Genomic DNA, 26,339 nt, shown 5'->3' on the forward strand with positions numbered 1-26,339 from the left:
CCTTTCAAGTAAGAGTTCAAAATACTTGCAGTTTGACCACAGCATAAATAAATAATAAGTTCTGGAAGACAAAAAGTCCACCAGTCTATAGAGGGTATTAGAACCTTCAGGTTTTCACATATAGAAATAGCTGGATTTCGCCTTGCATGGTTGCTTACGGCCATACCACCCTGAAAGTGCCCGCTCTCGTCTGACTCGGAAGCCAAGCAGGGTTGGGCCGGTTAGTACTTGGAGGGGGAGACCGCTGGGAATACTGGTGCTGTAAGCTTTTAGTTAGCCTAAGGCGCTGTGGTTCTTTGCTGGACGTAGGAGCAACACAGGAAAAGTATTGAGGACGTAACTTTTTTTTTTGAAGCACCATTCTTCTTTTAGAATTATAATAAACGAACTCAGTGTTCAACATTTCAAGTAAGAGTTCAAAATACTTGCAGTTTGACACAGCATAAATAAATAAAGTTCTGGAAGACCAAGTCCACCAAGTCTAAGTAAGGTAAGAGAACCTTCAGGTCTTCACATCTAGAAATAGCTGGATTTCGCCTTATGGTTGCTTACGGCCACACCACCTGAAAGTGCCCGCTCTCGTCTGATCTCGGAAGTCAAGCAGGGTTGGGGCGGCTTAGGACTTGGATGGGAGACGCCTGGGAATACCTGGTGCTGTAAGCTTTTAGTTAGCCTAAGGCGCTGTGGCTTCTTTGTGGACGTAGAGAAAACAAGGGAAACTGTATAGAGGACGTAACTTTTTTTTTGAAGCACCAGTCTTCTTTAGAATTAAAATAATAAACAATCTCAGTGTTCAACATTTCAAGTAAAGAGTTCAAAATACTTGCAGTTTGACCACAGCATAAATAATAATAAGTTCTGGAGACAACAAGTCCACCAAGTCTAAGTAAGGAAGAGAACGTTCAGGTCTTCACATCTAGAAATAGCTGGATTTCGCCCTGTATGGTTGCTTACGGCCACACCACCCTGAAAGTGCCCGCTCTCGTCTGATCTCGGAAGCCAAGCAGGGTTGGGCCGGCTTAGTACTTGGATGGGAGACGGCCGGGAATACCTGGTGCTGTAGATTTTTAGTTAGCCTAAGGCGCTGTGGTTCTTTGCTGGACGTAGAGCAAACAAGGAAACTGTATAAAGGAGTAACTTTTTTTTTTGAAGCACATCTTCTTTAGAATTAAATAAAACAATCAGTGTTCAAACATTTCAAGTAAGAGTTCAAAATACTTGCAGCAGTTGACCACAGCATAAATAAATAATAAGTTCTGGAAGACAACAAGTCCCAAGTCTAAGTAAGGTATGAGAACCTTCAGGTCTTCAAATCTAGGAAATAGTGGATTTCGCCCTATATGTTGCTTCCGGCCACCCACCCCTGAAAGTGCCCTCTCGTCTGATCTCGGAAGCCAAGCAGGGTTGGGCCGGCTTAGTACTTGGATGGGAGACCGCTGGGATACTGGTGCTGTAAGCTTTTTAGTTAGCCTAAGGCGCTGTGGCTTCTTTGCTGGACGTAGAGCAAACAAGGAAACTGTATGAGGACGTAACTTTTTTTTTTGAAGCACCATTCTCTTTAGAATTAAAATAAACAATCTCAGGTGTTAACATTCAAGTAAGAGTTCAAAATACTTGCAGTTTGACCACAGCATAAATAAATAATAAGTTCTCGAAGACAACAAGTCCACCAAGTCTAAGTAGGGTATTAGAACCTTCAGGTTTCACATATAGAAATAGCTGGATTTCGCCTTGATGGTTGCTTACGGCCACACCACCCTGAAAGTGCCCGCTCTCGTCTGATCTCGGAAGCCAAGCAGGGTTGGCCGGCTTAGTACTTGGATGGGAGACCGCCTGGGAATACCTGGTGCTGTAAGCTTTTTAGTTAGCCTAAGGCGCTGTGGCTTCTTTGCTGGACGTAGAGCAAACAAGGAAACTGTATAAAGGACGTAACTTTTTTTTTTTTAAGCACCATTCTTCTTTAGAATTAAAATAACAATCTCAGTGTTCAACATTTCAATAAGAGTTCAAAATACTTGCAGTTTGACCACAGCATAAATAAATAATAGTTCTGGAAGACAACAAGTCCACCAAGTCTAAGTAAGGTATGAGAACCTTCAGGTCTTCACATCTAGAAATAGCTGGATTTCGCCCTGTATGGTTGCTTACGGCCACACCACCCTGAAAGTGCCCGCTCTCGTCTGATCTCGGAAGCCAAGCAGGGTTGGGCCGGCTTAGTACTTGGATGGGAGACCGCCTGGGAATACCTGGTGCTGTAAGCTTTTTAGTTAGCCTAAGGCGCTGTGGCTTCTTTGCTGGACGTAGAGCAAACAAGGAAACTGTATAGAGGACGTAACTTTTTTTTTTTGAAGCACCATTCTTCTTTAGAATTAAATAAACAATCTCAGTGTTCAACATTTCAAGTAAGAGTTCAAATACTTGCAGTTTGACCACAGCATAAATAAATAATAAGTTCTGGAAGACAACAAGTCCACCAAGTCTAAGTAAGGTATTGAGAACCTTCAGGTTTTCACATCTAGAAATAGCTGGATTTCGCCTTGTATGGTTGCTTACGGCCACACCACCTGAAAGTGCCCGCTCTCGTCTGATCTCGGAAGCCAAGCAGGGTTGGGCCGGCTTAGTACTTGGATGGGAGACCGCCTGGGAATACCTGGTGCTGTAAGCTTTTTAGTTAGCCTAAGGCGCTGTGGCTTCTTTGCTGGACGTAGAGCAAACAAGGAAACTGTATAGAGGACGTAACTTTTTTTTTTGAAGCACCATTCTTCTTAGAATTAAAATAAACAATCTCAGTGTTCAACATTTCAAGTAAGAGTTCAAAATACTTGCAGTTTGACCACAGCATAAATAAATAATAAGTTCTGGAAGACAACAAGTCCACCAAGTCTAAGTAAGGTAAGAGAACCTTCAGGTTTTCACATCTAGAAATAGCTGGATTTCGCCCTGTATGGTTGCTTACGGCCACACCACCCTGAAAGTGCCGCTCTCGTCTGATCTCGGAAGCCAAGCAGGGTTGGGCCGGCTTAGTACTTGGATGGGAGACCGCCTGGGAATACCTGGTGCTGTAAGCTTTTTAGTTAGCCTAAGGCGCTGTGGCTTCTTTGCTGGACGTAGAGCAAACAAGGAAACTGTATAGAGGACGTAACTTTTTTTTTTGAAGCACCATTCTTCTTTAGAATTAAAATAAACAATCTCAGTGTTCAACATTTCAAGTAAGAGTTCAAAATACTTGCAGTTTGACCACAGCATAAATAAATAATAAGTTCTGGAAGACAACAAGTCCACCAAGTCTAAGTAAGGTATGAGAACCTTCAGGTCTTCACATCTAGAAATAGCTGGATTTCGCCCTGTATGGTTGCTTACGGCCACACCACCCTGAAAGTGCCCGCTCTCGTCTGATCTCGGAAGCCAAGCAGGGTTGGGCCGGCTTAGTACTTGGATGGGAGACCGCCTGGGAATACCTGGTGCTGTAAGCTTTTTAGTTAGCCTAAGGCGCTGTGGCTTCTTTGCTGGACGTAGAGCAAACAAGGAAACTGTATAAAGGACGTAACTTTTTTTTTTGAAGCACCATTCTTCTTTAGAATTAAAATAAACGAACTCAGTGTTCAACATTTCAAGTAAGAGTTCAAAATACTTGCAGTTTGACCACAGCATAAATAAATAATAAGTTCTGGAAGACAACAAGTCCACCAAGTCTAAGTAAGGTATGAGAACCTTCAGGTCTTCACATCTAGAATAGCTGGATTTCGCCCTGTATGGTTGCTTACGGCCACACCACCCTGAAAGTGCCCGCTCTCGTCTGATCTCGGAAGCCAAGCAGGGTTGGGCCGGCTTAGTACTTGGATGGGAGACCGCCTGGGAATACCTGGTGCTGTAAGCTTTTTAGTTAGCCTAAGGCGCTGTGGCTTCTTTGCTGGACGTAGAGCAAACAAGGAAACTGTATAGAGGACGTAACTTTTTTTTGAAGCACCATTCTTCTTTAGAATTAAAATAAACAATCTCAGTGTTCAACATTTCAAGTAAGAGTTCAAAATACTTGCAGTTTGACCACAGCATAAATAAATAATAAGTTCTGGAAGACAACAAGTCCACCAAGTCTAAGTAAGGTATGAGAACCTTCAGGTCTTCACATCTAGAAATAGCTGGATTTCGCCTTGCATGGTTGCTTACGGCCATACCACCCTGAAAGTGCCCGCTCTCGTCTGATCTCGGAAGCCAAGCAGGGTTGGGCCGGCTTAGTACTTGGATGGGAGACCGCCTGGGAATACCTGGTGCTGTAAGCTTTTTAGTTAGCCTAAGGCGCTGTGGCTTCTTTGCTGGACGTAGAGCAAACAAGGAAACTGTATAAAGGACGTAACTTTTTTTTTTGAAGCACCATTCTTCTTTAGAATTATAATAAACAACTCAGTGTTCAACATTTCAAGTAAGAGTTCAAAATACTTGCAGTTTGACCACAGCATAAATAAATAATAAGTTCTGGAAGACAACAAGTCCACCAAGTCTAAGTAAGGTATGAGAACTTCAGGTCTTCACATCTAGAAATAGCTGGATTTCGCCCTGTATGGTTGCTTACGGCCACACCACCCTGAAAGTGCCCGCTCTCGTCTGATCTCGGAAGCCAAGCAGGGTTGGGCCGGCTTAGTACTTGGATGGGAGACCGCCTGGGAATACCTGGTGCTGTAAGCTTTTTAGTTAGCCTAAGGCGCTGTGGCTTCTTTGCTGGACGTAGAGCAAACAAGGAAACTGTATAAAGGACGTAACTTTTTTTTTTTGAAGCACCATTCTTCTTTAGAATTAAAATAAACAATCTCAGTGTTCAACATTTCAAGTAAGAGTTCAAAATACTTGCAGTTTGACCACAGCATAAATAAATAATAAGTTCTGGAAGACAACAAGTCCACCAAGTCTAAGTAAGGTAAGAGAACGTTCAGGTCTTCACATCTAGAAATAGCTGGATTTCGCCCTGTATGGTTGCTTACGGCCACACCACCCTGAAAGTGCCCGCTCTCGTCTGATCTCGGAAGCCAAGCAGGGTTGGGCGGCTTAGTACTTGGATGGGAGACCGCCTGGGAATACCTGGTGCTGTAAGCTTTTAGTTAGCCTAAGGCGCTGTGGCTTCTTTGCTGGACGTAGAGCAAACAAGGAAACTGTATAAAGGACGTAACTTTTTTTTTTGAAGCACCATTCTTCTTTAGAATTAAAATAAACAATCTCAGTGTTCAACATTTCAAGTAAGAGTTCAAAATACTTGCAGTTTGACCACAGCATAAATAAATAATAAGTTCTGGAAGACAACAAGTCCACCAAGTCTAAGTAAGGTAAGAGAACGTTCAGGTCTTCACATCTAGAAATAGCTGGATTTCGCCCTGTATGGTTGCTTACGGCCACACCACCCTGAAAGTGCCCGCTCTCGTCTGATCTCGGAAGCCAAGCAGGGTTGGGCCGGCTTAGTACTTGGATGGGAGACCGCCTGGGAATACCTGGTGCTGTAAGCTTTTTAGTTAGCCTAAGGCGCTGTGGCTTCTTTGCTGGACGTAGAGCAAACAAGGAAACTGTATAAAGGACGTAACTTTTTTTTTTGAAGCACCATTCTTCTTTAGAATTAAAATAAACAATCTCAGTGTTCAACATTTCAAGTAAGAGTTCAAAATACTTGCAGTTTGACCACAGCATAAATAAATAATAAGTTCTGGAAGACAACAAGTCCACCAAGTCTAAGTAAGGTAAGAGAACGTTCAGGTCTTCACATCTAGAAATAGCTGGATTTCGCCTGTATGGTTGCTTACGGCCACACCACCCTGAAAGTGCCCGCTCTCGTCTGATCTCGGAAGCCAAGCAGGGTTGGGCCGGCTTAGTACTTGGATGGGAGACCGCCTGGGAATACCTGGTGCTGTAAGCTTTTTAGTTAGCCTAAGGCGCTGTGGCTTCTTTGCTGGACGTAGAGCAAACAAGGAAACTGTATAGAGGACGTAACTTTTTTTTTTGAAGCACCATTCTTCTTTAGAATTAAAATAAACAATCTCAGTGTTCAACATTTCAAGTAAGAGTTCAAAATACTTGCAGTTTGACCACAGCATAAATAAATAATAAGTTCTGGAAGACAACAAGTCCACCAAGTCTAAGTAAGGTAAGAGAACGTTCAGGTCTTCACATCTAGAAATAGCTGGATTTCGCCCTGTATGGTTGCTTACGGCCACACCACCCTGAAAGCGCGAGTGGGCGGAGTGGAGTAGTGTGACTGAGGGCGTTAGTGCTGAGAGCGGTGCAGGAGGGAGCAGCTGCGGCTTATTTTTGTGTTTTTTTTTGCTTTTTTGAATGGAAATATCTTTCTGATTCATCCGCCTAAGAGGTGCGTTTTGTGTTTTGTGCCCCCCGCAGCCTATGGCTGTGAGGGGGTCACTTTTACCTTTTGACTCGCGTTTTAAAGTCTTGTGCATGAGTCACGAGCTTGTCGCGGGTAGTTACTTTGAGATTACTGACAGCGAGTAGGGCAGCGGGCTCACCTCGTGTGTTTTTTTGGTGACAATGAGGAAGAAAGGGGGTAAAAAGAGTTTGTTTGTAAATGTGGGGACAGAGGACGTTTTTGCCGGTGGTACGCACGAGCTAGTGGTGGAGAGAGCTCAGCCCTCTGTGTCGGAGCAGAAGAGAGAGAGCGGCGCGGTGGAACAGCTGGTAGCGGAGGAGCGCCAGGCGGAGCGAAGGCAGACGGAGCAGAGTCAGACGGAGCGGGCTGTGTCTGCTGGGAGTGAGTGTTTGGAGATACAGCATGTGGCGACGGAGAAAGACATTGGTGGTGACAAGCAGCGCCGTGGTGGAGTTGGGACGGCGATGGAGGCGCAGCGGCAGGTGAATTGCAACGTGGCAGCCGGTCAGTGGAGCGAAGCGGATGAAAAGCGGTTACGGAGTGGCGCGGACAGTGTGAGAGACGGACAACAAGTTTTGACCATGCATACACTGCCTGCAGCAGCTGTCGATGACATGGTGTCAAATACATCAGTGCCAGCAAAGGAGGATGAGAATGCACCGGTAGCACCCACCAAAAGGTATGATAAGGATTTAACTGTCAATGTAACCATACAGGCTGAGGAGGAAATGCTGACGTTTGAATTAATGAGGACAATAAGACATTTGTGCGGGGGCTTGATGGGGTGCAGGAAACTGAGCACAAATCGTTATGAAGTTACTGTGAGTACTTTTGAAGGGAAAACCAGGATCATGGAAGGGTTTCAAATTGGGGATACCCAAATAGATGTGACGGATATTTCTAAAACAGAGGTAATGGTTTCGTTTTTACATCTTCCTGTCTACATCTCGGACGAGGATATTTTCCAGAAACTGAGGCTGTGGGGGGTGATGGCGGTGTCACCGATTAGACGGCGTGTATGGCCGGGGACAAATGTGGCAGATGGCACAAGATTCGTCAGGGTAAGATTTCCGGGGTCCATTAAATCCTTACCGTATTCGGCAAAGTTCGACACAGCGCAGGGAGCGGAATATTTCAGGGTGATTCATGACCGCCAGGTGAAAGTGTGTAGACTATGTATGGCGCACGACCACATAATGAAAGACTGTCCGCAATTTAGATGTAGACGTTGTGACGAACAAGGCCACTACGTCAGGGATTGTGTGGTGGGGATGAGCAGGTGTGGGGTGTGTCTCAATAGAGCGGATAAATGCATGTGCCAGGACAGTACATCTGATGTGGCAGATAGTGACCTGTCTCGCCAAGGGGACGCTGTGGATATGGAAAATGACGTTGACTCAGATCTGGTGGGTCAGGAGGGGGAGGTACGGGTAAACAGTGAACAGGTGGCCAACTGTAGTGAGACGGTGCTGGATGGTGGGACGGCTGCGGCTACAGGGAGCCCAGCTGGCGGCAGCACTCGTGTTTCTGCTATCCTGAATGACAATGTACCCGCAAGTCAGGTACTTGAAGTGCAAAATAGTCAGAGGGGGCCAGCCGAGTTGCCAGGTGACCCGGCTGAGTCCCTACTGGCTGTGGGATCGCTTAACACGTCACAGGTAGAGGTAGTAGGGCCCGGATCCACTGACATGTTGGTCACTGCTGTATCTATGCCTGCTCCAACCGAGCACTGGCCGTGTACCTCCCTGGCGGGGACACCCATACCTTTGGCGGCTCCAGGGCTGGCCGTGGAGGATGATATGGACTGTGACACTACAGGCTTCTCACCATTTAAACACAAATGGCGGACTCAGCTGACTTTAACTAAAGCCATAGCGAAAACGGAAAAAAAAAGAATCTCTAGACTGGCCAATAGACCGTACCCTACCTGATCTGTGTTTGATTTGTTTGTTGAGACACGTCCCACTATGTAAGTCCCCTCCATGGTCTTTTTAACCTCACTAAATGTAAACGGCCTTTGTTCGCCGGCAAAATGTAGGGCTATCCTAGAAACTTATAAACACGGAATTTTATGTGTCCAGGAGACCAAATGGGATGTGACTTTGATACCTACATGTGCAGAACTCTGGCCAGGTCTCTTTTTTCATTGCGGTGGAAAAAATCAAACCTGTGGGGTGGCGACTTTTTTTAACCCAGAGTGTGTGAGGGATGTCGCGTTGGTGCATAAAGACGTTGATGGACGGCTGTTAATTACTGACTGTGTTGTCAATAACGTGGTTGTCAGAATAATGAATATTTATGCTCCAAATCTAGAGAAGGACAGGAGGTCCTTTTTTAGGCTTTTAAACGGTTGGTGTACTCCTAACACACTCTTATTGGGGGATTTTAACGTGGCACAGACTTTTATGGACGTCTCGTCAAATAATCGTTTTAAAACAGATGCTAGCAGGAGCGAGCTGGCCTCGCTTTTTCAAACGAATGGACTGTGTGATATATGGAGATTATCATACCCGAACAGAAGGGATTACTCGAGACAACAGGTGGTACAAGGAACACTGAAACAGTCACGGATAGATCTATGTGTAGTGTCGTCGGCCTTATGTGTATTTGTCAATTCACCGCAGTACACAACAAATGTTTGGAGTGATCATAAAACGTTTGGATGTGTGTTTGACACTGTGAGAGCACGAACAAATGGTGGGACATGGGTATTGAACTCGAGTATTCTGGCAGACAGTGTTTTCACTACAGCAATGTTACAATTCTTGTCCATAGTTCAGAATGAAATGATGTTTGTGGATAATGTGCTAATATGGTGGGGCAATGTCAAAAACCTCATTAGAAAGAAATGTATAACCTTTTGTAAAACTAAACGACAGAAAGACAAAGAAATGGTGACAGGGCTTCAACATCGGATGAATCAGGAAGCATCGAAAATCGATGAAAATGATGGCGGGTGCACGTCCGTGTACCTGGGGTTAAAGGCTCAATTGCGTGAATTGGAGATGGTGAAATGTAGGGGGGCTGCGGTACGCAGTAGGGCACGAGATTTTTTAGATGGAGAAAAATGTACTTCCTATTTTTTAAAACTGGAAAAAAGAAAACAACAAAATGTGACCATTGCAGCGCTCACAACATCGGCCGGTGAAAGAGTCACATTTCCGGAGGATATAGTGTACACTGCGCAACATTATTACCAGGATTTATTTTCCAGTAGACCAACAGACAGTGTATCCGAGACCCGAGCTTTAACAGCGTTAAGGAAATCACTTAGCAATGACGATAGGGTGTGGTGTGATTCCGATATCACGGATGCAGAAGTCAGGACAGCCATTTCCAATCTGAACACGAATAAAAGTCCTGGTCAGGATGGGTTGACGGCTGAGTTTTATCAGAAGTTCAGTGGTCAACTTGTACCTATTTTGATGACAGTTTTCTCTTTTATGGAGAGGACGAAGGAGACTCCGCCTTCATTTGCCGAGGGCGTGATAAATATTTTCTATAAAAACAAAGGGGATAGGGAAAAGTTGGATAATTACAGACCGATTAGCCTTTTAAATACGGATTATAAAATTTTGATGAAGGTTCTGGCTGGAAGGGTTAAAGCTGTGGTGAGCACGGTGGTGGGTGAGTCACAAACATGTAGTGTGCCGGGGAGGGCTATAACGGATTCAATAATTACAATAAAAGACACGGTCAGGACAATGGCGCGAACTTCAGGGTTTTGGTTGAGTGTGGATTTTCAGAAAGCTTTTGATAGGGTGGAGCACAGTTTTCTGTATAACACCTTGGAAAAGGTAGGTTTTGGATCACGTTTTGTTAATTGGGTAAAGCTTTTATATGGGGTGGCAACGAGTAGGGTGAAGTGTAATGGTTTGATGTCACATGCCTTCCGGGTAGGCAGGTCGGTCAGGCAGGGGTGTCCGCTGTCGTCATTGCTCTATATTTTGGTGGCGGAACCTCTTGCAGCCGTGACGATAGCGGATGAGCACATCACTGGGATTTGTTTGGGCACAGATACACAGGTGAAGTTGATTCAATATGCAGATGATTTAAATGTCTTTGTTAAAACTGGAGAGGACATGGACGTTTTTTGGAGACATTTACAAACGTATGAAAGAGCGTCGGGAGCGAAAGTGAATATAGACAAATCTGAATTAACGGTCTTTGGAGGTTCAAATTGTGTTTCGGACAAATGGGGTTTTAAAGTGGTAAATGCGCCAAGGAAGGTGTTGGGTATTTATGTGGGGGAAGATGAGAGTGCGGCGTCTGCATTAACGTGGACGCACACTTTGAAGAAAATGGAAAAGGTGTTGAATATGTGGAGAATGAGAGGTCTTTTATTGAGGGGGAAGGTGGTGGTATTGAATTGTCTTTTTTACTCTTTGATTACACATGTTTTGGAGACGTGCGCCTTACCGTCAACAATCTTAAAACGTATTACCGATTTGACGAATTCCTTTTTATGGTCTTCAAAGGCAGCCCGCATTCGTCACACAGTGATGATAAATGAGATGAAGAAAGGGGGTTTGAATCTTATGGACGTTAGTGTTAAACGCGATGCGCTACGGGTTAAGTTTGTCTGCAAATATTTAAATCCTGTACTTTCTGCGGCATGGAAGGGACATTTCACCGAAATTGTATCTACACTAGGCACGTGCGGGAAACAAAATTTGCTGCAACTACAGGCGTCGAAAGACCTTCTCAACCTCCCTGCGTTCTATAGGGAAGTGGTGGAAGCATGGGGCAAGGCCTTGCCGTACATGTCCCTGCGTGTGGTCACGAAGGAGCATTTATTGTCTGTGCCTTTTTTGAAAAGTCCTTTCTTTCAGTATAATGGCAGATGTATGTCTAATCAAATGTTATTAACTGCAAATTGCATCACACTACAACACTTCTGTGATGAGGGAGGGGTTTGGAATGTGGAGCTTTTGAAACACCGCCTTAGGCAGCAAGGTGTTTCTTTCAGGGCCAAGACCTTAGACACTTTACAAGAGAAGGTATTCAGGTGTATGAAACCTGAGTGGGTGTCGTTGTTGTCGACGTCCACGGCACAACAGGTGTCTGAACCTTTTACTTTGTTGGTCCAGAAGGGTAATGTTTGTGTTGGTATTGTTGAAGTTAAATCTAAGTCATGGTATACACTCTTGAGGGATAACATCACCACACAGCCAACCGCACTCCGAGCATGGGCTGCAGTCTTCTCACATCACACAGCGGATACCATCTGGCACAATATTGATATCAAATACGCATCACCAGAACAATTTCATTTAGATTTTAGGATCAGGCACAGGAAGATCTTCACTGGTATCATTTTGCATCAGATAGTCAAGACAATAGATAGGAACTGCTCTGTATGTTATATGTCAGCCGAGACACAGGAACACATCTTCATACATTGTACGGACCTCACGGTTTTTCGATCAACTCTGCGACATCTCATAGGCATACATGGGAACCACACATGCACTACAGAGGAGGAGTGGGATTTCATTTGGATGTTTGGGTTGAAGAGGAAAGCGGTAAATGTTAATGTCACGGTGGTGAATTTGATTTTGGGGGTAGCGAGACGATCTATTTTTTTGCGGAGGAACATTGCACTTTATGAGGGTAGAGTGCCTAAGATTTGGGACCTTTTTCTTGCACAACTTAAGGCCTTTTTTGGGGCTTACTTATCTTTTGGGGTGCCTTTTTTCAATGACGCTTTTATTGGTGGTCATTCTTTCTTTGTGGTGACCGCAGAGGGTAACATTGATTATGTGTTTTGAGTGAAGGTATAGTGTCACTAACTGTGATTTGCATGAGGGGAGAATGTTGTTTTTTTTTGCTTATTGCTTTTTAATTTTGTTTTGATGGGTTTTGTTTATGTTGTTTTCATCTTTATTAGGTTTGTGCTTTAGTTCATCTACGTGAGCGTTTGGTTTAGTCTGTTTTAGCTTCGTTGATGAGAGGTTTTTTGGGTTTTTTTTTCATGTGGACTTGGATATTTTACTTTTTTTTGCTTATGCAACATGGTTTATATTTCTTTTATGTTCTTTGAGAGTTGCATGTTGTATATACAATTTATGTTGTAAAATGTGCCTTTTTGATAATAAAAGAAAAAAAAAAAAAGTGCCCGCTCTCGTCTGATCTCGGAAGCCAAGCAGGGTTGGGCCGGCTTAGTACTTGGATGGGAGACCGCCTGGGAATACCTGGTGCTGTAAGCTTTTTAGTTAGCCTAAGGCGCTGTGGCTTCTTTGCTGGACGTAGAGCAAACAAGGAAACTGTATAGAGGACGTAACTTTTTTTTTTGAAGCACCATTCTTCTTTAGAATTAAAATAAACAATCTCAGTGTTCAACATTTCAAGTAAGAGTTCAAAATACTTGCAGTTTGACCACAGCATAAATAAATAATAAGTTCTGGAAGACAACAAGTCCACCAAGTCTAAGTAAGGTATGAGAACCTTCAGGTCTTCACATCTAGAAATAGCTGGATTTCGCCCTGTATGGTTGCTTACGGCCACACCACCCTGAAAGTGCCCGCTCTCGTCTGATCTCGGAAGCCAAGCAGGGTTGGGCCGGCTTAGTACTTGGATGGGAGACCGCCTGGGAATACCTGGTGCTGTAAGCTTTTTAGTTAGCCTAAGGCGCTGTGGCTTCTTTGCTGGACGTAGAGCAAACAAGGAAACTGTATAAGGACGTAACTTTTTTTTTTGAAGCACCATTCTTCTTTAGAATTAAAATAAACAACTCAGTGTTCAACATTTCAAGTAAGAGTTCAAAATACTTGCAGTTTGACCACAGCATAAATAAATAATAAGTTCTGGAAGACAACAAGTCCACCAAGTCTAAGTAAGGTATGAGAACCTTCAGGTCTTCACATCTAGAAATAGCTGGATTTCGCCCTGTATGGTTGCTTACGGCCACACCACCCTGAAAGTGCCCGCTCTCGTCTGATCTCGGAAGCCAAGCAGGGTTGGGCCGGCTTAGTACTTGGATGGGAGACCGCCTGGGAATACCTGGTGCTGTAAGCTTTTTAGTTAGCCTAAGGCGCTGTGGCTTCTTTGCTGGACGTAGAGCAAACAAGGAAACTGTATAGAGGACGTAACTTTTTTTTTTGAAGCACCATTCTTCTTTAGAATTAAAATAAACAATCTCAGTGTTCAACATTTCAAGTAAGAGTTCAAAATACTTGCAGTTTGACCACAGCATAAATAAATAATAAGTTCTGGAAGACAACAAGTCCACCAAGTCTAAGTAAGGTAAGAGAACCTTCAGGTCTTCACATCTAGAAATAGCTGGATTTCGCCCTGTATGGTTGCTTACGGCCACACCACCCTGAAAGTGCCCGCTCTCGTCTGATCTCGGAAGCCAAGCAGGGTTGGGCCGGCTTAGTACTTGGATGGGAGACCGCCTGGGAATACCTGGTGCTGTAAGCTTTTTAGTTAGCCTAAGGCGCTGTGGCTTCTTTGCTGGACGTAGAGCAAACAAGGAAACTGTATAAAGGACGTAACTTTTTTTTTTGAAGCACCATTCTTCTTTAGAATTAAAATAAACAATCTCAGTGTTCAACATTTCAAGTAAGAGTTCAAAATACTTGCAGTTTGACCACAGCATAAATAAATAATAAGTTCTGGAAGACAACAAGTCCACCAAGTCTAAGTAAGGTATGAGAACCTTCAGGTCTTCACATCTAGAAATAGCTGGATTTCGCCCTGTATGGTTGCTTACGGCCACACCACCCTGAAAGTGCCCGCTCTCGTCTGATCTCGGAAGCCAAGCAGGGTTGGGCCGGCTTAGTACTTGGATGGGAGACCGCCTGGGAATACCTGGTGCTGTAAGCTTTTTAGTTAGCCTAAGGCGCTGTGGCTTCTTTGCTGGACGTAGAGCAAACAAGGAAACTGTATAAAGGACGTAACTTTTTTTTTTGAAGCACCATTCTTCTTTAGAATTAAAATAAACAATCTCAGTGTTCAACATTTCAAGTAAGAGTTCAAAATACTTGCAGTTTGACCACAGCATAAATAAATAATAAGTTCTGGAAGACAACAAGTCCACCAAGTCTAAGTAAGGTATGAGAACCTTCAGGTCTTCACATCTAGAAATAGCTGGATTTCGCCCTGTATGGTTGCTTACGGCCACACCACCCTGAAAGTGCCCGCTCTCGTCTGATCTCGGAAGCCAAGCAGGGTTGGGCCGGCTTAGTACTTGGATGGGAGACCGCCTGGGAATACCTGGTGCTGTAAGCTTTTTAGTTAGCCTAAGGCGCTGTGGCTTCTTTGCTGGACGTAGAGCAAACAAGGAAACTGTATAAAGGACGTAACTTTTTTTTTTGAAGCACCATTCTTCTTTAGAATTATAATAAACAACTCAGTGTTCAACATTTCAAGTAAGAGTTCAAAATACTTGCAGTTTGACCACAGCATAAATAAATAATAAGTTCTGGAAGACAACAAGTCCACCAAGTCTAAGTAAGGTATGAGAACCTTCAGGTCTTCACATCTAGAAATAGCTGGATTTCGCCCTGTATGGTTGCTTACGGCCACACCACCCTGAAAGTGCCCGCTCTCGTCTGATCTCGGAAGCCAAGCAGGGTTGGGCCGGCTTAGTACTTGGATGGGAGACCGCCTGGGAATACCTGGTGCTGTAAGCTTTTTAGTTAGCCTAAGGCGCTGTGGCTTCTTTGCTGGACGTAGAGCAAACAAGGAAACTGTATAAGGACGTAACTTTTTTTTTTGAAGCACCATTCTTCTTTAGAATTAAAATAAACAATCTCAGTGTTCAACATTTCAAGTAAGAGTTCAAAATACTTGCAGTTTGACCACAGCATAAATAAATAATAAGTTCTGGAAGACAACAAGTCCACCAAGTCTAAGTAAGGTATGAGAACCTTCAGGTCTTCACATCTAGAAATAGCTGGATTTCGCCCTGTATGGTTGCTTACGGCCACACCACCCTGAAAGTGCCCGCTCTCGTCTGATCTCGGAAGCCAAGCAGGGTTGGGCCGGCTTAGTACTTGGATGGGAGACCGCCTGGGAATACCTGGTGCTGTAAGCTTTTTAGTTAGCCTAAGGCGCTGTGGCTTCTTTGCTGGACGTAGAGCAAACAAGGAAACTGTATAAAGGACGTAACTTTTTTTTTTGAAGCACCATTCTTCTTTAGAATTAAAATAAACAACTCAGTGTTCAACATTTCAAGTAAGAGTTCAAAATACTTGCAGTTTGACCACAGCATAAATAAATAATAAGTTCTGGAAGACAACAAGTCCACCAAGTCTAAGTAAGGTATGAGAACCTTCAGGTCTTCACATCTAGAAATAGCTGGATTTCGCCCTGTATGGTTGCTTACGGCCACACCACCCTGAAAGTGCCCGCTCTCGTCTGATCTCGGAAGCCAAGCAGGGTTGGGCCGGCTTAGTACTTGGATGGGAGACCGCCTGGGAATACCTGGTGCTGTAAGCTTTTTAGTTAGCCTAAGGCGCTGTGGCTTCTTTGCTGGACGTAGAGCAAACAAGGAAACTGTATAAAGGACGTAACTTTTTTTTTTGAAGCACCATTCTTCTTTAGAATTAAAATAAACAACTCAGTGTTCAACATTTCAAGTAAGAGTTCAAAATACTTGCAGTTTGACCACAGCATAAATAAATAATAAGTTCTGGAAGACAACAAGTCCACCAAGTCTAAGTAAGGTATGAGAACCTTCAGGTCTTCACATCTAGAAATAGCTGGATTTCGCCCTGTATGGTTGCTTACGGCCACACCACCCTGAAAGTGCCCGCTCTCGTCTGATCTCGGAAGCCAAGCAGGGTTGGGCCGGCTTAGTACTTGGATGGGAGACCGCCTGGGAATACCTGGTGCTGTAAGCTTTTTAGTTAGCCTAAGGCGCTGTGGCTTCTTTGCTGGACGTAGAGCAAACAAGGAAACTGTATAGAGGACGTAACTTTTTTTTTTGAAGCACCATTCTTCTTTAGAATTAAAATAAACAATCTCAGTGTTCAACATTTCAAGTAAGAGTTCAAAATACTTGCAGTTTGACCACAGCATAAATAAATAATAAGTTCTGGAAGACAACAAGTCCACCAAGTCTAAGTAAGGTATGAGAACCTTCAGGTCTTCACATCTAGAAATAGCTGGATTTCGCCCTGTATGGTTGCTTACGGCCACACCACCCTGAAAGTGCCCGCTCTCGTCTGATCTCGGAAGCCAAGCAGGGTTGGGCCGGCTTAGTACTTGGATGGGAGACCGCCTGGGAATACCTGGTGCTGTAAGCTTTTTAGTTAGCCTAAGGCGCTGTGGCTTCTTTGCTGGACGTAGAGCAAACAAGGAAACTGTATAGAGGACGTAACTTTTTTTTTTGAAGCACCATTCTTCTTTAGAATTAAAATAAACAATCTCAGTGTTCAACATTTCAAGTAAGAGTTCAAAATACTTGCAGTTTGACCACAGCATAAATAAATAATAAGTTCTGGAAGACAACAAGTCCACCAAGTCTAAGTAAGGTATGAGAACCTTCAGGTCTTCACATCTAGAAATAGCTGGATTTCGCCCTGTATGGTTGCTTACGGCCACACCACCCTGAAAGTGCCCGCTCTCGTCTGATCTCGGAAGCCAAGCAGGGTTGGGCCGGCTTAGTACTTGGATGGGAGACCGCCTGGGAATACCTGGTGCTGTAAGCTTTTTAGTTAGCCTAAGGCGCTGTGGCTTCTTTGCTGGACGTAGAGCAAACAAGGAAACTGTATAGAGGACGTAACTTTTTTTTTTGAAGCACCATTCTTCTTTAGAATTAAAATAAACAATCTCAGTGTTCAACATTTCAAGTAAGAGTTCAAAATACTTGCAGTTTGACCACAGCATAAATAAATAATAAGTTCTGGAAGACAACAAGTCCACCAAGTCTAAGTAAGGTAAGAGAACCTTCAGGTCTTCACATCTAGAAATAGCTGGATTTCGCCCTGTATGGTTGCTTACGGCCACACCACCCTGAAAGTGCCCGCTCTCGTCTGATCTCGGAAGCCAAGCAGGGTTGGGCCGGCTTAGTACTTGGATGGGAGACCGCCTGGGAATACCTGGTGCTGTAAGCTTTTTAGTTAGCCTAAGGCGCTGTGGCTTCTTTGCTGGACGTAGAGCAAACAAGGAAACTGTATAAAGGACGTAACTTTTTTTTTTGAAGCACCATTCTTCTTTAGAATTAAAATAAACAATCTCAGTGTTCAACATTTCAAGTAAGAGTTCAAAATACTTGCAGTTTGACCACAGCATAAATAAATAATAAGTTCTGGAAGACAACAAGTCCACCAAGTCTAAGTAAGGTATGAGAACCTTCAGGTCTTCACATCTAGAAATAGCTGGATTTCGCCCTGTATGGTTGCTTACGGCCACACCACCCTGAAAGTGCCCGCTCTCGTCTGATCTCGGAAGCCAAGCAGGGTTGGGCCGGCTTAGTACTTGGATGGGAGACCGCCTGGGAATACCTGGTGCTGTAAGCTTTTTAGTTAGCCTAAGGCGCTGTGGCTTCTTTGCTGGACGTAGAGCAAACAAGGAAACTGTATAAAGGACGTAACTTTTTTTTTTGAAGCACCATTCTTCTTTAGAATTAAAATAAACAATCTCAGTGTTCAACATTTCAAGTAAGAGTTCAAAATACTTGCAGTTTGACCACAGCATAAATAAATAATAAGTTCTGGAAGACAACAAGTCCACCAAGTCTAAGTAAGGTATGAGAACCTTCAGGTCTTCACATCTAGAAATAGCTGGATTTCGCCCTGTATGGTTGCTTACGGCCACACCACCCTGAAAGTGCCCGCTCTCGTCTGATCTCGGAAGCCAAGCAGGGTTGGGCCGGCTTAGTACTTGGATGGGAGACCGCCTGGGAATACCTGGTGCTGTAAGCTTTTTAGTTAGCCTAAGGCGCTGTGGCTTCTTTGCTGGACGTAGAGCAAACAAGGAAACTGTATAGAGGACGTAACTTTTTTTTTTGAAGCACCATTCTTCTTTAGAATTAAAATAAACAATCTCAGTGTTCAACATTTCAAGTAAGAGTTCAAAATACTTGCAGTTTGACCACAGCATAAATAAATAATAAGTTCTGGAAGACAACAAGTCCACCAAGTCTAAGTAAGGTATGAGAACCTTCAGGTCTTCACATCTAGAAATAGCTGGATTTCGCCCTGTATGGTTGCTTACGGCCACACCACCCTGAAAGTGCCCGCTCTCGTCTGATCTCGGAAGCCAAGCAGGGTTGGGCCGGCTTAGTACTTGGATGGGAGACCGCCTGGGAATACCTGGTGCTGTAAGCTTTTTAGTTAGCCTAAGGCGCTGTGGCTTCTTTGCTGGACGTAGAGCAAACAAGGAAACTGTATAGAGGACGTAACTTTTTTTTTTGAAGCACCATTCTTCTTTAGAATTAAAATAAACAATCTCAGTGTTCAACATTTCAAGTAAGAGTTCAAAATACTTGCAGTTTGACCACAGCATAAATAAATAATAAGTTCTGGAAGACAACAAGTCCACCAAGTCTAAGTAAGGTATGAGAACCTTCAGGTCTTCACATCTAGAAATAGCTGGATTTCGCCCTGTATGGTTGCTTACGGCCACACCACCCTGAAAGTGCCCGCTCTCGTCTGATCTCGGAAGCCAAGCAGGGTTGGGCCGGCTTAGTACTTGGATGGGAGACCGCCTGGGAATACCTGGTGCTGTAAGCTTTTTAGTTAGCCTAAGGCGCTGTGGCTTCTTTGCTGGACGTAGAGCAAACAAGGAAACTGTATAGAGGACGTAACTTTTTTTTTTGAAGCACCATTCTTCTTTAGAATTAAAATAAACAATCTCAGTGTTCAACATTTCAAGTAAGAGTTCAAAATACTTGCAGTTTGACCACAGCATAAATAAATAATAAGTTCTGGAAGACAACAAGTCCACCAAGTCTAAGTAAGGTAAGAGAACCTTCAGGTCTTCACATCTAGAAATAGCTGGATTTCGCCCTGTATGGTTGCTTACGGCCACACCACCCTGAAAGTGCCCGCTCTCGTCTGATCTCGGAAGCCAAGCAGGGTTGGGCCGGCTTAGTACTTGGATGGGAGACCGCCTGGGAATACCTGGTGCTGTAAGCTTTTTAGTTAGCCTAAGGCGCTGTGGCTTCTTTGCTGGACGTAGAGCAAACAAGGAAACTGTATAAGGACGTAACTTTTTTTTTTGAAGCACCATTCTTCTTTAGAATTAAATAAACAACTCAGTGTTCAACATTTCAAGTAAGAGTTCAAAATACTTGCAGTTTGACCACAGCATAAATAAATAATAAGTTCTGGAAGACAACAAGTCCACCAAGTCTAAGTAAGGTATGAGAACCTTCAGGTCTTCACATCTAGAAATAGCTGGATTTCGCCCTGTATGGTTGCTTACGGCCACACCACCCTGAAAGTGCCCGCTCTCGTCTGATCTCGGAAGCCAAGCAGGGTTGGGCCGGCTTAGTACTTGGATGGGAGACCGCCTGGGAATACCTGGTGCTGTAAGCTTTTTAGTTAGCCTAAGGCGCTGTGGCTTCTTTGCTGGACGTAGAGCAAACAAGGAAACTGTATAGAGGACGTAACTTTTTTTTTTGAAGCACCATTCTTCTTTAGAATTAAAATAAACAATCTCAGTGTTCAACATTTCAAGTAAGAGTTCAAAATACTTGCAGTTTGACCACAGCATAAATAAATAATAAGTTCTGGAAGACAACAAGTCCACCAAGTCTAAGTAAGGTATGAGAACCTTCAGGTCTTCACATCTAGAAATAGCTGGATTTCGCCCTGTATGGTTGCTTACGGCCACACCACCCTGAAAGTGCCCGCTCTCGTCTGATCTCGGAAGCCAAGCAGGGTTGGGCCGGCTTAGTACTTGGATGGGAGACCGCCTGGGAATACCTGGTGCTGTAAGCTTTTTAGTTAGCCTAAGGCGCTGTGGCTTCTTTGCTGGACGTAGAGCAAACAAGGAAACTGTATAGAGGACGTAACTTTTTTTTTTGAAGCACCATTCTTCTTTAGAATTAAAATAAACAATCTCAGTGTTCAACATTTCAAGTAAGAGTTCAAAATACTTGCAGTTTGACCACAGCATAAATAAATAATAAGTTCTGGAAGACAACAAGTCCACCAAGTCTAAGTAAGGTATGAGAACCTTCAGGTCTTCACATCTAGAAATAGCTGGATTTCGCCCTGTATGGTTGCTTACGGCCACACCACCCTGAAAGTGCCCGCTCTCGTCTGATCTCGGAAGCCAAGCAGGGTTGGGCCGGCTTAGTACTTGGATGGGAGACCGCCTGGGAATACCTGGTGCTGTAAGCTTTTTAGTTAGCCTAAGGCGCTGTGGCTTCTTTGCTGGACGTAGAGCAAACAAGGAAACTGTATAAAGGACGTAACTTTTTTTTTTGAAGCACCATTCTTCTTTAGAATTAAAATAAACAATCTCAGTGTTCAACATTTCAAGTAAGAGTTCAAAATACTTGCAGTTTGACCACAGCATAAATAAATAATAAGTTCTGGAAGACAACAAGTCCACCAAGTCTAAGTAAGGTATGAGAACCTTCAGGTCTTCACATCTAGAAATAGCTGGATTTCGCCCTGTATGGTTGCTTACGGCCACACCACCCTGAAAGTGCCCGCTCTCGTCTGATCTCGGAAGCCAAGCAGGGTTGGGCCGGCTTAGTACTTGGATGGGAGACCGCCTGGGAATACCTGGTGCTGTAAGCTTTTTAGTTAGCCTAAGGCGCTGTGGCTTCTTTGCTGGACGTAGAGCAAACAAGGAAACTGTATAAAGGACGTAACTTTTTTTTTTGAAGCACCATTCTTCTTTAGAATTATAATAAACAACTCAGTGTTCCACATTTCAAGTAAGAGTTCAAAATACTTGCAGTTTGACCACAGCATAAATAAATAATAAGTTCTGGAAGACAACAAGTCCACCAAGTCTAAGTAAGGTATGAGAACCTTCAGGTCTTCACATCTAGAAATAGCTGGATTTCGCCCTGTATGGTTGCTTACGGCCACACCACCCTGAAAGTGCCCGCTCTCGTCTGATCTCGGAAGCCAAGCAGGGTTGGGCCGGCTTAGTACTTGGATGGGAGACCGCCTGGGAATACCTGGTGCTGTAAGCTTTTTAGTTAGCCTAAGGCGCTGTGGCTTCTTTGCTGGACGTAGAGCAAACAAGGAAACTGTATAGAGGACGTAACTTTTTTTTTTGAAGCACCATTCTTCTTTAGAATTAAAATAAACAATCTCAGTGTTCAACATTTCAAGTAAGAGTTCAAAATACTTGCAGTTTGACCACAGCATAAATAAATAATAAGTTCTGGAAGACAACAAGTCCACCAAGTCTAAGTAAGGTATGAGAACCTTCAGGTCTTCACATCTAGAAATAGCTGGATTTCGCCCTGTATGGTTGCTTACGGCCACACCACCCTGAAAGTGCCCGCTCTCGTCTGATCTCGGAAGCCAAGCAGGGTTGGGCCGGCTTAGTACTTGGATGGGAGACCGCCTGGGAATACCTGGTGCTGTAAGCTTTTTAGTTAGCCTAAGGCGCTGTGGCTTCTTTGCTGGACGTAGAGCAAACAAGGAAACTGTATAGAGGACGTAACTTTTTTTTTTGAAGCACCATTCTTCTTTAGAATTAAAATAAACAATCTCAGTGTTCAACATTTCAAGTAAGAGTTCAAAATACTTGCAGTTTGACCACAGCATAAATAAATAATAAGTTCTGGAAGACAACAAGTCCACCAAGTCTAAGTAAGGTATGAGAACCTTCAGGTCTTCACATCTAGAAATAGCTGGATTTCGCCCTGTATGGTTGCTTACGGCCACACCACCCTGAAAGTGCCCGCTCTCGTCTGATCTCGGAAGCCAAGCAGGGTTGGGCCGGCTTAGTACTTGGATGGGAGACCGCCTGGGAATACCTGGTGCTGTAAGCTTTTTAGTTAGCCTAAGGCGCTGTGGCTTCTTTGCTGGACGTAGAGCAAACAAGGAAACTGTATAAAGGACGTAACTTTTTTTTTTGAAGCACCATTCTTCTTTAGAATTAAAATAAACAATCTCAGTGTTCAACATTTCAAGTAAGAGTTCAAAATACTTGCAGTTTGACCACAGCATAAATAAATAATAAGTTCTGGAAGACAACAAGTCCACCAAGTCTAAGTAAGGTAAGAGAACCTTCAGGTCTTCACATCTAGAAATAGCTGGATTTCGCCCTGTATGGTTGCTTACGGCCACACCACCCTGAAAGTGCCCGCTCTCGTCTGATCTCGGAAGCCAAGCAGGGTTGGGCCGGCTTAGTACTTGGATGGGAGACCGCCTGGGAATACCTGGTGCTGTAAGCTTTTTAGTTAGCCTAAGGCGCTGTGGCTTCTTTGCTGGACGTAGAGCAAACAAGGAAACTGTATAAAGGACGTAACTTTTTTTTTTGAAGCACCATTCTTCTTTAGAATTAAAATAAACAATCTCAGTGTTCAACATTTCAAGTAAGAGTTCAAAATACTTGCAGTTTGACCACAGCATAAATAAATAATAAGTTCTGGAAGACAACAAGTCCACCAAGTCTAAGTAAGGTATGAGAACCTTCAGGTCTTCACATCTAGAAATAGCTGGATTTCGCCCTGTATGGTTGCTTACGGCCACACCACCCTGAAAGTGCCCGCTCTCGTCTGATCTCGGAAGCCAAGCAGGGTTGGGCCGGCTTAGTACTTGGATGGGAGACCGCCTGGGAATACCTGGTGCTGTAAGCTTTTTAGTTAGCCTAAGGCGCTGTGGCTTCTTTGCTGGACGTAGAGCAAACAAGGAAACTGTATAAGGACGTAACTTTTTTTTTTGAAGCACCATTCTTCTTTAGAATTAAAATAAACAATCTCAGTGTTCAACATTTCAAGTAAGAGTTCAAAATACTTGCAGTTTGACCACAGCATAAATAAATAATAAGTTCTGGAAGACAACAAGTCCACCAAGTCTAAGTAAGGTATGAGAACCTTCAGGTCTTCACATCTAGAAATAGCTGGATTTCGCCCTGTATGGTTGCTTACGGCCACACCACCCTGAAAGTGCCCGCTCTCGTCTGATCTCGGAAGCCAAGCAGGGTTGGGCCGGCTTAGTACTTGGATGGGAGACCGCCTGGGAATACCTGGTGCTGTAAGCTTTTTAGTTAGCCTAAGGCGCTGTGGCTTCTTTGCTGGACGTAGAGCAAACAAGGAAACTGTATAGAGGACGTAACTTTTTTTTTTGAAGCACCATTCTTCTTTAGAATTAAAATAAACAATCTCAGTGTTCAACATTTCAAGTAAGAGTTCAAAATACTTGCAGTTTGACCACAGCATAAATAAATAATAAGTTCTGGAAGACAACAAGTCCACCAAGTCTAAGTAAGGTATGAGAACCTTCAGGTCTTCACATCTAGAAATAGCTGGATTTCGCCCTGTATGGTTGCTTACGGCCACACCACCCTGAAAGTGCCCGCTCTCGTCTGATCTCGGAAGCCAAGCAGGGTTGGGCCGGCTTAGTACTTGGATGGGAGACCGCCTGGGAATACCTGGTGCTGTAAGCTTTTTAGTTAGCCTAAGGCGCTGTGGCTTCTTTGCTGGACGTAGAGCAAACAAGGAAACTGTATAAAGGACGTAACTTTTTTTTTTGAAGCACCATTCTTCTTTAGAATTAAAATAAACAATCTCAGTGTTCAACATTTCAAGTAAGAGTTCAAAATACTTGCAGTTTGACCACAGCATAAATAAATAATAAGTTCTGGAAGACAACAAGTCCACCAAGTCTAAGTAAGGTATGAGAACCTTCAGGTCTTCACATCTAGAAATAGCTGGATTTCGCCCTGTATGGTTGCTTACGGCCACACCACCCTGAAAGTGCCCGCTCTCGTCTGATCTCGGAAGCCAAGCAGGGTTGGGCCGGCTTAGTACTTGGATGGGAGACCGCCTGGGAATACCTGGTGCTGTAAGCTTTTTAGTTAGCCTAAGGCGCTGTGGCTTCTTTGCTGGACGTAGAGCAAACAAGGAAACTGTATAGAGGACGTAACTTTTTTTTTTGAAGCACCATTCTTCTTTAGAATTAAATAAACAATCTCAGTGTTCAACATTTCAAGTAAGAGTTCAAAATACTTGCAGTTTGACCACAGCATAAATAAATAATAAGTTCTGGAAGACAACAAGTCCACCAAGTCTAAGTAAGGTATGAGAACCTTCAGGTCTTCACATCTAGAAATAGCTGGATTTCGCCCTGTATGGTTGCTTACGGCCACACCACCCTGAAAGTGCCCGCTCTCGTCTGATCTCGGAAGCCAAGCAGGGTTGGGCCGGCTTAGTACTTGGATGGGAGACCGCCTGGGAATACCTGGTGCTGTAAGCTTTTTAGTTAGCCTAAGGCGCTGTGGCTTCTTTGCTGGACGTAGAGCAAACAAGGAAACTGTATAGAGGACGTAACTTTTTTTTTTGAAGCACCATTCTTCTTTAGAATTAAAATAAACAATCTCAGTGTTCAACATTTCAAGTAAGAGTTCAAAATACTTGCAGTTTGACCACAGCATAAATAAATAATAAGTTCTGGAAGACAACAAGTCCACCAAGTCTAAGTAAGGTAAGAGAACCTTCAGGTCTTCACATCTAGAAATAGCTGGATTTCGCCCTGTATGGTTGCTTACGGCCACACCACCCTGAAAGTGCCCGCTCTCGTCTGATCTCGGAAGCCAAGCAGGGTTGGGCCGGCTTAGTACTTGGATGGGAGACCGCCTGGGAATACCTGGTGCTGTAAGCTTTTTAGTTAGCCTAAGGCGCTGTGGCTTCTTTGCTGGACGTAGAGCAAACAAGGAAACTGTATAAAGGACGTAACTTTTTTTTTTGAAGCACCATTCTTCTTTAGAATTAAAATAAACAATCTCAGTGTTCAACATTTCAAGTAAGAGTTCAAAATACTTGCAGTTTGACCACAGCATAAATAAATAATAAGTTCTGGAAGACAACAAGTCCACCAAGTCTAAGTAAGGTAAGAGAACCTTCAGGTCTTCACATCTAGAAATAGCTGGATTTCGCCCTGTATGGTTGCTTACGGCCACACCACCCTGAAAGTGCCCGCTCTCGTCTGATCTCGGAAGCCAAGCAGGGTTGGGCCGGCTTAGTACTTGGATGGGAGACCGCCTGGGAATACCTGGTGCTGTAAGCTTTTTAGTTAGCCTAAGGCGCTGTGGCTTCTTTGCTGGACGTAGAGCAAACAAGGAAACTGTATAGAGGACGTAACTTTTTTTTTTGAAGCACCATTCTTCTTTAGAATTAAAATAAACAATCTCAGTGTTCAACATTTCAAGTAAGAGTTCAAAATACTTGCAGTTTGACCACAGCATAAATAAATAATAAGTTCTGGAAGACAACAAGTCCACCAAGTCTAAGTAAGGTAAGAGAACCTTCAGGTCTTCACATCTAGAAATAGCTGGATTTCGCCCTGTATGGTTGCTTACGGCCACACCACCCTGAAAGTGCCCGCTCTCGTCTGATCTCGGAAGCCAAGCAGGGTTGGGCCGGCTTAGTACTTGGATGGGAGACCGCCTGGGAATACCTGGTGCTGTAAGCTTTTTAGTTAGCCTAAGGCGCTGTGGCTTCTTTGCTGGACGTAGAGCAAACAAGGAAACTGTATAGAGGACGTAACTTTTTTTTTTGAAGCACCATTCTTCTTTAGAATTAAATAAACAATCTCAGTGTTCAACATTTCAAGTAAGAGTTCAAAATACTTGCAGTTTGACCACAGCATAAATAAATAATAAGTTCTGGAAGACAACAAGTCCACCAAGTCTAAGTAAGGTAAGAGAACCTTCAGGTCTTCACATCTAGAAATAGCTGGATTTCGCCCTGTATGGTTGCTTACGGCCACACCACCCTGAAAGTGCCCGCTCTCGTCTGATCTCGGAAGCCAAGCAGGGTTGGGCCGGCTTAGTACTTGGATGGGAGACCGCCTGGGAATACCTGGTGCTGTAAGCTTTTTAGTTAGCC

General features: G+C 43.8%; 41 non-coding genes and 6 pseudogenes across 41 annotated transcripts; all 47 read left to right on the forward strand.

Annotated features, from left to right (window-relative positions):
* Positions 1-152: 152 nt before the first annotated feature.
* On the forward strand, positions 153-268 carry LOC116681823 (uncharacterized; annotated as a pseudogene).
* Positions 269-948: 680 nt separating this feature from the next.
* Positions 949-1,066, forward strand: LOC116681821 (uncharacterized; annotated as a pseudogene).
* Positions 1,067-1,740: 674 nt separating this feature from the next.
* On the forward strand, positions 1,741-1,858 carry LOC116681818 (uncharacterized; annotated as a pseudogene).
* A 284-nt stretch (positions 1,859-2,142) lies between these two features.
* LOC116681837 (5S ribosomal RNA) lies at positions 2,143-2,261 on the forward strand. Its single transcript, XR_004330114.1, has one exon. It is a non-coding gene; the product is annotated as a 5S ribosomal RNA (ribosomal RNA).
* A 286-nt stretch (positions 2,262-2,547) lies between these two features.
* Positions 2,548-2,665, forward strand: LOC116681816 (uncharacterized; annotated as a pseudogene).
* A 285-nt stretch (positions 2,666-2,950) lies between these two features.
* Positions 2,951-3,068, forward strand: LOC116681814 (uncharacterized; annotated as a pseudogene).
* A 286-nt stretch (positions 3,069-3,354) lies between these two features.
* LOC116681849 (5S ribosomal RNA) lies at positions 3,355-3,473 on the forward strand. Its single transcript, XR_004330125.1, has one exon. It is a non-coding gene; the product is annotated as a 5S ribosomal RNA (ribosomal RNA).
* A 285-nt stretch (positions 3,474-3,758) lies between these two features.
* LOC116681861 (5S ribosomal RNA) lies at positions 3,759-3,877 on the forward strand. Its single transcript, XR_004330136.1, has one exon. It is a non-coding gene; the product is annotated as a 5S ribosomal RNA (ribosomal RNA).
* Positions 3,878-4,161: 284 nt separating this feature from the next.
* On the forward strand, positions 4,162-4,280 carry LOC116681808 (5S ribosomal RNA). The gene has a single exon (XR_004330099.1). It is a non-coding gene; the product is annotated as a 5S ribosomal RNA (ribosomal RNA).
* Positions 4,281-4,564: 284 nt separating this feature from the next.
* LOC116681873 (5S ribosomal RNA) lies at positions 4,565-4,683 on the forward strand. The gene has a single exon (XR_004330149.1). It is a non-coding gene; the product is annotated as a 5S ribosomal RNA (ribosomal RNA).
* A 287-nt stretch (positions 4,684-4,970) lies between these two features.
* On the forward strand, positions 4,971-5,088 carry LOC116681819 (uncharacterized; annotated as a pseudogene).
* Positions 5,089-5,373: 285 nt separating this feature from the next.
* LOC116681815 (5S ribosomal RNA) lies at positions 5,374-5,492 on the forward strand. The gene has a single exon (XR_004330104.1). It is a non-coding gene; the product is annotated as a 5S ribosomal RNA (ribosomal RNA).
* Positions 5,493-5,777: 285 nt separating this feature from the next.
* On the forward strand, positions 5,778-5,896 carry LOC116681827 (5S ribosomal RNA). Its single transcript, XR_004330105.1, has one exon. It is a non-coding gene; the product is annotated as a 5S ribosomal RNA (ribosomal RNA).
* Positions 5,897-12,856: 6,960 nt separating this feature from the next.
* LOC116681829 (5S ribosomal RNA) lies at positions 12,857-12,975 on the forward strand. Its single transcript, XR_004330106.1, has one exon. It is a non-coding gene; the product is annotated as a 5S ribosomal RNA (ribosomal RNA).
* A 284-nt stretch (positions 12,976-13,259) lies between these two features.
* On the forward strand, positions 13,260-13,378 carry LOC116681830 (5S ribosomal RNA). The gene has a single exon (XR_004330107.1). It is a non-coding gene; the product is annotated as a 5S ribosomal RNA (ribosomal RNA).
* Positions 13,379-13,664: 286 nt separating this feature from the next.
* Positions 13,665-13,783, forward strand: LOC116681831 (5S ribosomal RNA). The gene has a single exon (XR_004330108.1). It is a non-coding gene; the product is annotated as a 5S ribosomal RNA (ribosomal RNA).
* A 286-nt stretch (positions 13,784-14,069) lies between these two features.
* LOC116681832 (5S ribosomal RNA) lies at positions 14,070-14,188 on the forward strand. The gene has a single exon (XR_004330109.1). It is a non-coding gene; the product is annotated as a 5S ribosomal RNA (ribosomal RNA).
* A 286-nt stretch (positions 14,189-14,474) lies between these two features.
* On the forward strand, positions 14,475-14,593 carry LOC116681833 (5S ribosomal RNA). The gene has a single exon (XR_004330110.1). It is a non-coding gene; the product is annotated as a 5S ribosomal RNA (ribosomal RNA).
* A 285-nt stretch (positions 14,594-14,878) lies between these two features.
* On the forward strand, positions 14,879-14,997 carry LOC116681834 (5S ribosomal RNA). Its single transcript, XR_004330111.1, has one exon. It is a non-coding gene; the product is annotated as a 5S ribosomal RNA (ribosomal RNA).
* A 285-nt stretch (positions 14,998-15,282) lies between these two features.
* Positions 15,283-15,401, forward strand: LOC116681835 (5S ribosomal RNA). The gene has a single exon (XR_004330112.1). It is a non-coding gene; the product is annotated as a 5S ribosomal RNA (ribosomal RNA).
* Positions 15,402-15,686: 285 nt separating this feature from the next.
* LOC116681836 (5S ribosomal RNA) lies at positions 15,687-15,805 on the forward strand. The gene has a single exon (XR_004330113.1). It is a non-coding gene; the product is annotated as a 5S ribosomal RNA (ribosomal RNA).
* Positions 15,806-16,090: 285 nt separating this feature from the next.
* Positions 16,091-16,209, forward strand: LOC116681838 (5S ribosomal RNA). The gene has a single exon (XR_004330115.1). It is a non-coding gene; the product is annotated as a 5S ribosomal RNA (ribosomal RNA).
* A 286-nt stretch (positions 16,210-16,495) lies between these two features.
* Positions 16,496-16,614, forward strand: LOC116681839 (5S ribosomal RNA). Its single transcript, XR_004330116.1, has one exon. It is a non-coding gene; the product is annotated as a 5S ribosomal RNA (ribosomal RNA).
* Positions 16,615-16,900: 286 nt separating this feature from the next.
* Positions 16,901-17,019, forward strand: LOC116681840 (5S ribosomal RNA). Its single transcript, XR_004330117.1, has one exon. It is a non-coding gene; the product is annotated as a 5S ribosomal RNA (ribosomal RNA).
* A 286-nt stretch (positions 17,020-17,305) lies between these two features.
* Positions 17,306-17,424, forward strand: LOC116681842 (5S ribosomal RNA). Its single transcript, XR_004330118.1, has one exon. It is a non-coding gene; the product is annotated as a 5S ribosomal RNA (ribosomal RNA).
* A 286-nt stretch (positions 17,425-17,710) lies between these two features.
* On the forward strand, positions 17,711-17,829 carry LOC116681843 (5S ribosomal RNA). Its single transcript, XR_004330119.1, has one exon. It is a non-coding gene; the product is annotated as a 5S ribosomal RNA (ribosomal RNA).
* A 286-nt stretch (positions 17,830-18,115) lies between these two features.
* LOC116681844 (5S ribosomal RNA) lies at positions 18,116-18,234 on the forward strand. Its single transcript, XR_004330120.1, has one exon. It is a non-coding gene; the product is annotated as a 5S ribosomal RNA (ribosomal RNA).
* Positions 18,235-18,520: 286 nt separating this feature from the next.
* LOC116681845 (5S ribosomal RNA) lies at positions 18,521-18,639 on the forward strand. Its single transcript, XR_004330121.1, has one exon. It is a non-coding gene; the product is annotated as a 5S ribosomal RNA (ribosomal RNA).
* A 286-nt stretch (positions 18,640-18,925) lies between these two features.
* Positions 18,926-19,044, forward strand: LOC116681846 (5S ribosomal RNA). Its single transcript, XR_004330122.1, has one exon. It is a non-coding gene; the product is annotated as a 5S ribosomal RNA (ribosomal RNA).
* Positions 19,045-19,330: 286 nt separating this feature from the next.
* Positions 19,331-19,449, forward strand: LOC116681847 (5S ribosomal RNA). The gene has a single exon (XR_004330123.1). It is a non-coding gene; the product is annotated as a 5S ribosomal RNA (ribosomal RNA).
* A 283-nt stretch (positions 19,450-19,732) lies between these two features.
* Positions 19,733-19,851, forward strand: LOC116681848 (5S ribosomal RNA). The gene has a single exon (XR_004330124.1). It is a non-coding gene; the product is annotated as a 5S ribosomal RNA (ribosomal RNA).
* Positions 19,852-20,137: 286 nt separating this feature from the next.
* Positions 20,138-20,256, forward strand: LOC116681850 (5S ribosomal RNA). The gene has a single exon (XR_004330126.1). It is a non-coding gene; the product is annotated as a 5S ribosomal RNA (ribosomal RNA).
* Positions 20,257-20,542: 286 nt separating this feature from the next.
* LOC116681851 (5S ribosomal RNA) lies at positions 20,543-20,661 on the forward strand. Its single transcript, XR_004330127.1, has one exon. It is a non-coding gene; the product is annotated as a 5S ribosomal RNA (ribosomal RNA).
* Positions 20,662-20,947: 286 nt separating this feature from the next.
* LOC116681852 (5S ribosomal RNA) lies at positions 20,948-21,066 on the forward strand. The gene has a single exon (XR_004330128.1). It is a non-coding gene; the product is annotated as a 5S ribosomal RNA (ribosomal RNA).
* Positions 21,067-21,351: 285 nt separating this feature from the next.
* Positions 21,352-21,470, forward strand: LOC116681853 (5S ribosomal RNA). Its single transcript, XR_004330129.1, has one exon. It is a non-coding gene; the product is annotated as a 5S ribosomal RNA (ribosomal RNA).
* A 286-nt stretch (positions 21,471-21,756) lies between these two features.
* On the forward strand, positions 21,757-21,875 carry LOC116681854 (5S ribosomal RNA). Its single transcript, XR_004330130.1, has one exon. It is a non-coding gene; the product is annotated as a 5S ribosomal RNA (ribosomal RNA).
* Positions 21,876-22,161: 286 nt separating this feature from the next.
* LOC116681855 (5S ribosomal RNA) lies at positions 22,162-22,280 on the forward strand. The gene has a single exon (XR_004330131.1). It is a non-coding gene; the product is annotated as a 5S ribosomal RNA (ribosomal RNA).
* A 286-nt stretch (positions 22,281-22,566) lies between these two features.
* On the forward strand, positions 22,567-22,685 carry LOC116681856 (5S ribosomal RNA). Its single transcript, XR_004330132.1, has one exon. It is a non-coding gene; the product is annotated as a 5S ribosomal RNA (ribosomal RNA).
* A 286-nt stretch (positions 22,686-22,971) lies between these two features.
* On the forward strand, positions 22,972-23,090 carry LOC116681858 (5S ribosomal RNA). Its single transcript, XR_004330133.1, has one exon. It is a non-coding gene; the product is annotated as a 5S ribosomal RNA (ribosomal RNA).
* A 285-nt stretch (positions 23,091-23,375) lies between these two features.
* Positions 23,376-23,494, forward strand: LOC116681859 (5S ribosomal RNA). Its single transcript, XR_004330134.1, has one exon. It is a non-coding gene; the product is annotated as a 5S ribosomal RNA (ribosomal RNA).
* Positions 23,495-23,780: 286 nt separating this feature from the next.
* On the forward strand, positions 23,781-23,899 carry LOC116681860 (5S ribosomal RNA). Its single transcript, XR_004330135.1, has one exon. It is a non-coding gene; the product is annotated as a 5S ribosomal RNA (ribosomal RNA).
* Positions 23,900-24,185: 286 nt separating this feature from the next.
* On the forward strand, positions 24,186-24,304 carry LOC116681862 (5S ribosomal RNA). Its single transcript, XR_004330138.1, has one exon. It is a non-coding gene; the product is annotated as a 5S ribosomal RNA (ribosomal RNA).
* A 285-nt stretch (positions 24,305-24,589) lies between these two features.
* LOC116681863 (5S ribosomal RNA) lies at positions 24,590-24,708 on the forward strand. The gene has a single exon (XR_004330139.1). It is a non-coding gene; the product is annotated as a 5S ribosomal RNA (ribosomal RNA).
* Positions 24,709-24,994: 286 nt separating this feature from the next.
* LOC116681864 (5S ribosomal RNA) lies at positions 24,995-25,113 on the forward strand. The gene has a single exon (XR_004330140.1). It is a non-coding gene; the product is annotated as a 5S ribosomal RNA (ribosomal RNA).
* Positions 25,114-25,399: 286 nt separating this feature from the next.
* LOC116681865 (5S ribosomal RNA) lies at positions 25,400-25,518 on the forward strand. Its single transcript, XR_004330141.1, has one exon. It is a non-coding gene; the product is annotated as a 5S ribosomal RNA (ribosomal RNA).
* A 286-nt stretch (positions 25,519-25,804) lies between these two features.
* LOC116681866 (5S ribosomal RNA) lies at positions 25,805-25,923 on the forward strand. The gene has a single exon (XR_004330142.1). It is a non-coding gene; the product is annotated as a 5S ribosomal RNA (ribosomal RNA).
* Positions 25,924-26,208: 285 nt separating this feature from the next.
* On the forward strand, positions 26,209-26,327 carry LOC116681867 (5S ribosomal RNA). Its single transcript, XR_004330143.1, has one exon. It is a non-coding gene; the product is annotated as a 5S ribosomal RNA (ribosomal RNA).
* The last annotated feature ends 12 nt before the right edge of the window (positions 26,328-26,339 follow it).

The sequence above is a fragment of the Etheostoma spectabile genome, unplaced genomic scaffold, assembly GCF_008692095.1.
Source record: "Etheostoma spectabile isolate EspeVRDwgs_2016 unplaced genomic scaffold, UIUC_Espe_1.0 scaffold00018757, whole genome shotgun sequence".
Taxonomy (NCBI): domain Eukaryota; kingdom Metazoa; phylum Chordata; class Actinopteri; order Perciformes; family Percidae; genus Etheostoma; species Etheostoma spectabile.